This window comes from Hemicordylus capensis, chromosome 2, assembly GCF_027244095.1.
Source record: "Hemicordylus capensis ecotype Gifberg chromosome 2, rHemCap1.1.pri, whole genome shotgun sequence".
NCBI lineage: Eukaryota > Metazoa > Chordata > Lepidosauria > Squamata > Cordylidae > Hemicordylus > Hemicordylus capensis.
In genome coordinates this window covers 267,030,802-267,041,536 of record NC_069658.1, presented here as the reverse complement: position 1 = coordinate 267,041,536, position 10,735 = coordinate 267,030,802, and the positions used below count along the sequence as shown (strand labels likewise).

Here is a 10,735-nt window from a genome sequence, read left to right as displayed (position 1 = left end):
GCCAAAATCTAATTGATGCTAAGAAAAATTGATCACCAACTTATGTCACTAAAAATATCTTCTCCATGGGTAGGGAAAGATGTTTCCCTTTTAATATATAGGAAAGTGCTGAAAGGCATCATCTCATGCTGCATAGGAGAAGGCAATGGTAAACCCCTCCTGTATTCTTCCAAGAAAACCACATGGCTCTGTGGTTGCCAGGAGTCAACACCGACTCAAAAGCACAAACTTCCCTTTACTTTCCCCTTATTTTATTTATGTCCTGCCTCTCTTCCATCACAGACGGAGCTCAAGATGGCACACATGCCAGTCACACATCCAGGCCCTAACCAGACCTACACCTGCTTAGCTTCAGCAAGGTAACTGTATCATGCCCCCTTCAGCCATGCCCTGAAACATCATGGATGGCCAACTTGCAGTATGGATGCCACAAGGTAGCATAGGCACCAGAGGACTGTGGCCCTCTTCAGCAGATGCAAGGGGCTGTGGTATCTTTGTGCCTACATTTCTACCTGTTTCCTGCCATGCACTTCCACCTGCTCAGTAGTCTATAGACAAATCCACACCCTGATGAGGTTCATAGATATATACAGTTGTCCCTCTCCAACCATGGGTTTGCCAATCCGTGACTGGCAAACTGTCATCCCTCTTGCCAACCGTGATTTGAATATTCACGGTTGGTGCCATTTTTTTACATTTTCGGCCGCTTTTCAGCCGATTTCCAAGGTCACAGGATCAATCTGAGAGTCAGGGGGCCATTTATGGGGGTTGGGGCAATTTTGGGGGGCTGGGTGATTATGAGGGACTCGGGGGTCATTTCCAGGGTCACGGGATCATTTACAGAGGGTCAGGGTATCTGCTGCAGGGGTCAGGGAACCTTTTCCGGGGCTCAGGGGGGGTTGGTTTACCTTTTTTGGTGGATTTTAGGCACTTTGGCACTCGCAATTCCCCTAACCTCCTGTTTGTAATGTAATCCTATGCCTTGCCAACTGCGAATTCGCCAACCATGAGGGTTTCCTGGAACGGAACCCTCGCGGTGGGCGAGGGACAACTATGCTCCAGTGTGCGCCACCAAGGTGCTATTTCATTTTCTGGACTTAGGCTGGCCACAACTGCTTTCCATTTGCCAGCCCTAAGCCCTAGCACTGAAAGTACATATTGGAGTTGAGCCCTAGCACCCCCCTGGTTCCAATTAAACTCTGCCCTAATGAGCGCACACACCGCAGCAGCAGCAATCTTTGCTGTAAAGCATGCTCCTTCCTGGATTTTGGCCAAGTTGGGACTGGAGAGGAGGAAAGGCCAACTATTTATAGCGAGGGGGCTCCAGCCTGGCACGGGCTTACTTAACTCTGTGTGAGTCACTCACCAAGCACAACAACATGCATATCCACAAGGCCCTTATCTGGGTCTGAGATAAACAATGGCATTTGCTTAGGAATGCAGGGCCCCAGTATCCACACACAAGAGGAAGGCACTGTTCTAAGGTTCTCAGCCAGCCAAGAGTTTTTGGCCAGCAGCTGCCGAGCACTGCAGTGGCTGCTGGGGTGGGGGTGGGTGGGGGGGAATATATTGGATCCTGAGGTACCTGAGGACAGAGCTAGCTGGCGAGCTAACTAACTAGGCAAACATCCCATGCTTCTGGAGCTGAGAGGACAGGCAGGAGCGAATGTAAGAACAGCCCTGCTGGGTCAGGCTCAAGGCCCATCTAGTCCAGCATCCTGTCTCACACAGAGGCCCACCAGATGCCTCTGGGGAGCCCACAGGCAAGAGGTATGTGCACGCCCTCACTCCTGCTGTAATTGTTGCTTCTCTGACTCATGCTGGCAAGGGGTTTCGCAAGGAGATTCCATTCCTTCCTCTATAAATCAGGACAGTTCCGTCCCCCCCCTCAGGGCACATCAAAGTACAGTACATCATAGGTCTCTTGGGCCAGGGCTCACCATTTCCCACCTGACTCCAAATTGGCTCTTGGCTCACTCTCAGGACATTGCACGGTGGCCTGCCTAACCCTTACCAGGAGCATCCCATCTGCTTAAAGCCATCCCTTTGGGACTCATCAGAGAAAGTGTGGCCATTCCGTGCTGCTATACCTGCCTCTGTTTCCTGCCTAAAAGATGGGGAAAGAGAATGTTTGCTTTCATTTCCCGTTAAAATTGAAAGTTCAGAAAAGAAGCATAGAGGGCAATGGTTTATCTGGAAACCACACACAAGTTAAAGGCCTGCCCCCTACTCCTCGATGTGAGTGAGCTATGTTTACCAATATCCATTGGTGAGAGGAATGCATTCTGTACATGTACAGAGGTATTTTCTAATTACTTCACGCATTCCAGGATCAATGCCTGGCATTCAGAACATGTTTTTTGGTTGACTGACTCAGACTAAGCCCTACCTTAGAGTGTGTTTGTCCTGAAGGCTTCTTGGCTGTTTTTGCTTTAGATTTTATTGGCCAAAGAGAGCGTGACTGTAATTCTGCTATGTGGAGTAGGAATGACACAGGGATATGTTATGCTGACATTGTTCATGTCCTATTATTGTCCCCCTTGCTTTCCAGTGCAGATGGGCAGTGGGGAAGGGTAGAACAGAGAGGGCCCAAACAGGGCCGCAGCTAGGGGAGAGGGGGCCCGTGTTCACCCCTCTCCACAGTGGCCCCCTGGGGTGAGGGAAATAATGAAGAAAATAGGGAGGGGTGGAGCTGGAGGGCAGTGTTCCCTCTAAGCGGGATTCCCAGATGTTGTTGACTACAACTCCCAGAATCCCCAAGCAAAAGCCATTATAGCTGGGGATTCTGGGAGTTGTAGTCAACAACATCTGGGAATCCCACTTAGAGGGAGCACTGCTGGGGCCCCATCTTTGATCCCATCCGCTCAGTTATATCTACACCCCTGGGGCCCTTGTTAGGAGGATTTTTCAGAGCTAGATGGATCAATGGTCTGACTTGGTACAAGGCAGCTTCCTATATACCTATGTAGAATTGACATTTGTTCTATATTGTGTTACAGGCAGAAATGCAACAGGTTAAGCTCCCCTGCAATCAAGGTAACTGTAGAACAGACGTACCAAATAGTCCTCTGTGCTTATTCATATCTGTAAATAAATAGATTTTCATTTGAACTCCAAATTTGCCAAAGAAAGGCATGGAAAACAGCAGTCAGGGCTAGCAAGGCTATTCCCAATACAAAATTATTGAAGGCTCCAGAGACGAAGGCGCTCAGGGTCCCCAACCTGCTTTGCCAAGCCCCTGCTTCTAGCTCTCAAAGGGATAGGTTATTCTCCCAGACCTTAAAACCACCACTACCACTACCACAGCCACCTAATGGCGCAGCAGGGAAATGACTTGACTAGCAAGCCAGAGGTTGCTGGTTCAGATCCCTGCTGGTATGTTTCCCAGACTATGGTTAACACCTATGAGGAATACCCAGAGTTAACAGACTATGGGAAACATCTATATCAGGCAGCAGTGATATAGGAAGATGCTGAAAGGCATCATCTCAGACAACCATGGGGCTCTGTGGTCACCAAGAGTCGACACCGACTTGATGGCACATTTTACCTTCACCTTCACCTTTACCACCACCACAGTGTATCATGGTTACATGTCTGCCATTTAAGGAGATAGGAATGTAAGTTTACCTGTTGACTAGCACTGAGGCAGAGCCTTAAGCAAAACCAAACCAAACCAGGAGGCAAAACATTTTGTTGGGCCAGTTAAAAACCATCCAGTTAGCAACTAGTCCCAAAGCAATGTTTATCTCCTCCTGTAGGCAAACCGCAACTGTAATTTATTCTTTACATAGCAAACATGTTTAATTTGCAAAGAGCTTTACTCTCTGTGTTGGGTTAAACCTCATAAGAGCTTGGTCAATCAAGTGACCATTGTTATGGGTTTGCTGTCTGATTATTGTGAATTGGTCTATTGCTAGAGTTTCACCTCAAAGCAATGTCTGATCAGAGTCTGGAATTTGACAAAAGAATGTCAATGTTGTGTAACAGTCAGTTGGATTTCTTAGAAGATGGTTTCTCTATACAGATATCTCTCTGGAATGATCAGAATGGGAAAGTCATCAATGGGACAGTTCTGATGATACTTTCCAACTGGCCTCATACCCAAGTGATTACGATGTGAGAGTACAGGTCTCCCCCCACTGCCCCACATGGTGCTCCATTCCTTAATCACATGGAGGCATAGTTAATCTGAACTGCCTCTCTACATGCATGTTTTCCTTATCATCCAGTCTATATATTTATTTCTCCTACTGCCAGGAGGAGAAGGCGGCGGTGGGCCAGCCCACAGCCACCAGGAGGAGAAGGCGGCAGCAGGCCAGCCCAACCTGCGGGAGCTGGAGGCAACGGTGGGCCGAGCCAGCCACCAGGAAGAGAAGCCGGTGGCGGGCTGGCCTGGCCCGGCCAGCGGGAGCAGGAGGCGATGGCGGGCCGGCTGCCGGGAGGAGAAGGCGGTGGCGGTCCAACCCAGCCCGGCCAATGAGAGTTGGCAGCTGCTACCGGGAGTGGGCGGGCCGGTGGGAGGAGGTGGCAGGCCCACCAGCCAGAAACCATGGGATGGGGCTAGAAGCAGGTGGGGGGAGAGGAAGCGGGCTGGATACTTTCCAACTGGCCTCATACCCAAGTGATTAAGATGTGAGAGTACAGGTCTCCCCCCACTGCCCCACCAGGTGCTCCATTCCTTAATCACATGGGGGCATAGTTAATCTGAACTGCCTCTCCACATGCATGTTTTTTAGCAATGGGGGCAGGGGGGAAATAGGGATGGCCAGCCAGAGGGAATAGAGGCGGCAGTGGTGGGCAGCCCGGCCGCCAGGAGGTGAAGGCAGTGGTGGGCCAGCCCGACCCATGGGAGCAGGAGGCCGGTGGCTCAGCCACTAGGAGGACAGGGCGGCAGCGGGCCAGCCCAACCTGCAGGAGCTGGAGGTGATGGTGGGCCGGGCCGGCTGCCAGGAGGAGAAGGTGGTGGCAGGCTGGCTCAGCCGACGGGAGCAGGAGGCGATGGCGGGCCGGGTCGGCTGCCAGGAAGAGAAGGTGATGGCGGGCCGGCCCGACCTGGACAGCGGGAGCAGGAGACAACAGTGGGCTGGGCCGGCTGCTGGGAGGAGAAGGCGGTGGCGGGCCAACCCAGCCCGGCCGGCTGGAGTTGGTGGCCGCTACTGGGAGTGGGCAGGCAGGCCAGAGGAGGTGGTGGGCCAGCTTTCTGGCAGGCCCACCAGCCAGAAACCGTGGGGTGGAGGGCAAGAAGCGGGCAGGGAAGAGGAAGCAGGCCAGGTGACCTGACAGAAAATGTCTGTGTGTGGGGGAGAAGCGGCTGGCTGGCTAGAAAGTCATGTGTGCAGGGGTGGGGGAGGCAAAAGGGGCAGTGGATGGTCTGGCCGGAGGCACAGAAGTTCTGCGCCCAGCCCAGCTAGTTATTAATCAATCCTTGTTGTTGTTGTTAAAGAGTGTCAGTCCTTATTGGGCCCTGCCCTGGTCACACACTCCTGAAGGCTTAAGACTGCTTAAGGCTTTCTTGTAGGGAGGGGTTTTCCACTTTACTCCCCCCCCCGCCCAAATAATCCCCTGGCTGGAAGGGTGAATCTGCTCATACAAAAGAGTGGATGGTGGCAACCTACCTGGGACTCCTCACAGCTCGAGGAGGGATTTTATTTGTTTGTTTGTTTGTTTTTACATTTCTAGCCTGCCCTGTACCCAAAGGTCCAGAATGGGTTACAATAAAACCAATATAAAACATAATTAAAATACAACATCATAAAATACAAAATAAAGCTTAAAAAGTATAGTGCCTGAGAGGGGAAGAACTACTACATTACTACTCAAAGGCCAGGGTAAAGCGGTACATCTTCACCATTCTCCTGAATGTGCACAATTTCAGAGCTTGGTGCACCTCAGAGGGGAGGGCCTTCCACAACCCAGGGGCCACCACAGAGAAAGCCCTCTCACGGGCCCCTACCCTTTTAACTGCTGACAATGGTGGCACTATCAGCTGATGAGCAGGTCTATAGGGGAGAAGGCGTTCCTTCAGGTATTTGGGGGCCAGGTTGTTCAGGGCTTTATAAGTCAATGTTAAAACCTTGAATCAGAAGTGCCCATCAGCAGTCTTGCTGTTGCATTCTGAACTAGTTGCAGCCTCCAAACCATCTTCAGGGGCAGCCCCACATAGAGCGCATTACAATAGTCCAGTCTGGAGGTTACCAGAGCATGGATCACTATGGCCAGGCTATCTCTGTCCAGAAAGGGCTATAGCTGGCGAACAAGCCTGAGTTGAAAATAGGCACTCCTGGCCACCACTGCCACCTGGGCCTCCCACAACAATGGTGAATCCAGGCGTACCCTCAAGCTATGCACCTATCCCTTCTGGGGTACTACCAGCCTCTCAAGAATAGGATATCTCCCCACTTCATGGACTCGAGAGCACCTGACACACAGCACCTCCAACTTACCTGGATTCAGTTTCAATTTATTGGTCCACATCCAGCCCATTACCTCCTCCAGGCAACAGTCAAGCATCTCTCCTGATTGAGATGGAATAGATAGGAACATAGGAAGCTGCCATATACTGAGTCAGACCATTGGTCCATCTAGCTCTGTATTGTCTTCACAGACTGGCAGCAGCTTCCCCAAGGTTGCAGGCAGGAATCTCTCTCAGCCCTATCTTGGGAGGTGCCAGGGTGGGAACTTGGAACCTTCTGATACTCTTCCCAGAGCGGCTCCATCCTCTGAGGGGAATATCTTACAGTGCTCACACACTTCTAGTCTCCCATTCATTTGTAACCAGGGCAGACCCTGCTTAGCTGACAAGTCATGCTTGCTACCACAAGACCAGCTCTCCTCCCATAGATCAGGGCTGCACAACCTTGGCTGTCCTGCAGATGTTAGACCAAAACCTCCATCATCCCCAGCCACAGTGGCCAATAGTCAGGGATTCTGGAAGCTGTAGTCAAGCATCTTCATTAGGGCTGTACAGCCCTGAGATAGATAGAGCTGGGCATCATCAGCATCCTGGTGGCACCAAACCTCCTGATGACCTCTCCCAGCGGCTTCATATAGATGTTAAAAAGCATAGGGGATAAGATCGACCCCTGAGGAATCCCACAGGTCAACTCCCAGGGAGCCAAACAAAATTCCTCCATGACAACTCTTTGATATCAGCCCTGGAGATAGGAGCAAAACCACTGCAATGCAGTGCCTCCAACCACCAACTCCCAAAGCCTTTCCAAAAGGATACCATGGCCAACGGTATCAAAAGCTGCCAAGAGATGGAGGAGAACCAGCAGGGCAGCACAGCCCCTGTCCTTCTCCTGGTCAAGGTCATCAACCAGGGTGACCAAGGCCATTTTGGTGCCGTGACCAGGCCTGAAGCCAGACTGGAATGGATCTATAATCAGTTTCCTCCTAGCATGCCTGAAGCTGAGTCACTTTTTTTTTTTTTTGGTGGTATTCTCTCCCGCTCCCCACCATGCTTTTACATAGAATAGAATCACCCTTGGGGGCACTGGCCAGACTGGAGGCTGAATCGAATTACCCTAGATTCAATCGATTCAACTTGAATCTGGTCGATTTGAATGATTAGACCTGAAATCAATCACTCCTGGGGGCACTGACCAGATTCGAGGTTGAATCAAATCACCTTACTCAAACTCAAATTGATTCAGCAATTCAAGTCACTATTTTGTCCCCACAGTACCAGCCATCCGAGCTTCTCTGCCACTCTGCCACTCATGATTAGTTAGCAGTCTCCCTTGCCTCTTGGTGTGGATTCTTGGTTTGAAATAACTCCTTCATAGGGATTCCCTACAATGAAGTTATTTCACAACCGAGAATCCACAACACATAAACATTCCTAAAAATTCTCCCCTTTGCCCGATTCCTATGGGGGTTGGTAGTAGTTGGCACCCATGGGGCCCTACCTACCACCCAACCCACTTTGGTGCCCTGTAGCCCTTTAAAATTAGGCCCATTTGATTCAAATTCAAATAGAAGCAAATCCAATTTGAATCAAATCAACCCCAGATTCAAGGCAGCAGATTTGAGTACTCAAATCGAATCAGGCTGATTCAATTCGAACTTGAACTGAATTGCAAAAATCAGTTCATGCTGATCCCTAGAAGCTAAGGCATCTGAGCGATGCTGAAAAGATGCTGAGGGAGATGGGACTGGCAACAGGGGTTGGGGTTGGGTGGGGCCAACTTTTCAGCAGTTGGCTTTCGCTTCTAGCAGCAGAAAGCCCTGAGCCCTAGATTTTGTAGTGCATGTTTAGGGCTGTTCTGATGAATAGAACACACACACAACTGAAGGACCTCCTAAGTCCTGATAGTGTGTTGGGATGTCCTTCAGCTAATGTCAGGGCAGGCACACTCATTGAATGTCACTGCCCTCTGCATGTTGGGGCCTTGTTCAAATGAGCCGGCTCAGTTGTGGTGATGATGATGATGATGATGATGATGATGATGATGATAGCAACAATAATAATAGGTGGCCTTGGGCCAGTCACTATCTCTCAGCCTAACCAAGCTATCCCCAACATGAGGATATTAAATTATCAACATTAAATCTCCTGAGCTGACTGGGGAAACAGGTGAGATACAAATGCTGGAAATAAATAACATGTGCCCACTTCTACTTGTGAAGCAGCCCTTAGTCTCAACAGAGTGTTAGTGGCTGTCAGGGAAAACTACTAATTTGCTCTTTGCTCAACTACAGCACTAGCTAAGAAAGAAGAGATGTTTACTACTGAAATCTGATGCCGGGCAAGGTCAAAAGGTTATCGGAAAAGATCTTCACTGACCCAACAAACAAGTAAAAGATGCAGCTGAAAGCCTATAAAATCAATAGGAATTTTACCACTGACATCAACAGGATGAGAACTTTGACCAGTTTATTTTCTAATCCCCCTCCCCATTCTTTCCACCCCATTTCCTGTGCTGTGCTAACTAGAAACTATGGGAGTATATGTCAGAGCCTCAAGATGACTTCTAAACACTATCTAGACATTCTTCTGTGCTTGCAGTCAAGACCATTGAAGAGTGGTAGTTGTGAATTTTCATACACATTTTCCCCATTAACCCTTCTGGGTGGAGTTGTGTGATTGCACCATGGAACTTGTGGACAATTCTCCAAGGATCATTAATCTGGGATTAAAGAGTGTGATCTTGATGTCTGATGAGAAAAAACAATGATTTATAAATGTATGTTCCCAAAGACGTTTTCGTGATTTTATGTGCCTAAATTTTGATTTGGTTAATAAAGGAATGGAGACAGTGAAGCATATGTGTTGAGGGAGAAGAAGTGGCTATAGTTGGTTACACCCTGTACTCTCTCTCACATCGTTACTCTGTGCAAAACATTTGTCTCAATTTATGACAGATTGATTTCTGCTTTGTTTTTTGTGTTGGTTTTTTAGGGGGGGTTGTGTGTTTTTTGCAATTCCCATGGCTGTAATTCAAATCTAAATCTTACACGGACTATAATATAGATTAAATCTTAAATTGCTCTTCTTCTGCTTTCTGACCTGCATTAACAACATTCACAAATGACATAGGAACATAGGAAGCTGCCATATACTGAGTCAGACCATTAGTCCGTCTGGCTTAGTATGGTGCTACACAGACTGTCTACACAGACTGGCAGTGGCTTCTCCAAGTTTGCAGGCAGGAATCTTTCTCAGCCCTATCTTGGAGAAGCCAGGGAGGGAACTTGGAACCTAGATGCTCTTCCCAGAGTGGTTCCATTCCCTGAGGGGAAGATCTTACAGTGCTTACGCATGTAGTTTCCCATTCATATGCAACCAGGGCAGAACCTGCTTAGCTAAGGGGACAAGTCATGCTTGCTACCACAAGACCAGCTCTGCTGAAAGGCATTCTTAGTTTCATTTGTGAATAGCGTTGCCAACTCTTGATTTGAAAAACATCAGCCCTCTGGATAAGGCCACAGCAGGCAGAATTGGGGGTGAGAAGATCAAAGGCAGAGCCAGTGCCCACCAGAAACAATGGGCACCATTTACTTTTCAAGCATTCTGGCTTCTCTGTGGGTCTACTCTGGAGCCAGGCCTTGAGGGAAAGTGCGCCCCACTCTGTGCTTGGCTATTCTCTGTTACTTCTCCTTGCTGTATTCTTGTTGTGCAGCTCTCTCTGTGTTCATGACAATAACAATTAATTTGAGAGGAATGTGCTGAAGTGCTGATTAAGTAACCATAAGCAGTACAGTAATGTCAAAGGTCTTCGAATTTCACAGGGTTTTTTTTGGGTTGGTTTGCAATTAATGTATATATATATATTTTTCACAACGGGGACTGCTTAGTGTGCTGGTAATACTGATATCCTGTCCTGGTGACAGTTGTTGGCTTTATGTGTCATTTTGGGGGGTGTTTGTGAGTGTGTGCATAATTGTCCCCCACTGTGGACAGCTGTATTTTTAACTGTGATTTGGAGTGCTAGTGATGCAGTATCTTACATGGCCAGCAGATGTTGCTGACTGATATGAATATTGTGAAAAGGAAAGGCGACAGGACCTGAAACACAGAAAGACAGGTTGCTTACCTGTAACTGATGATCTGGTAGTGATCCTTTGACATCCATAAGAATGTCAGTACTTTATTCACAGGTGCAGAAACCATTCTTATGGATGGCAACGGAGCATGCTCCAAATCAGTAGAACATGGCTGGCTGCTTGCCTTTCCAGAGGCCTGCCTTGCTATTGGGAAACAATGGCACTGCTCTTAAGGGTCATTAGA

General features: G+C 48.8%; 1 long non-coding RNA gene across 1 annotated transcript; it reads left to right on the top strand.

Moving 5' to 3' along the window:
* The first annotated feature begins 1,582 nt into the window (after window positions 1–1,582).
* LOC128345051 (uncharacterized) lies at window positions 1,583–9,204 on the top strand. Its single transcript, XR_008316237.1, has 2 exons — window positions 1,583–1,770; window positions 8,707–9,204. It is a non-coding gene; the product is annotated as an uncharacterized LOC128345051 (long non-coding RNA).
* The last annotated feature ends 1,531 nt before the right edge of the window (window positions 9,205–10,735 follow it).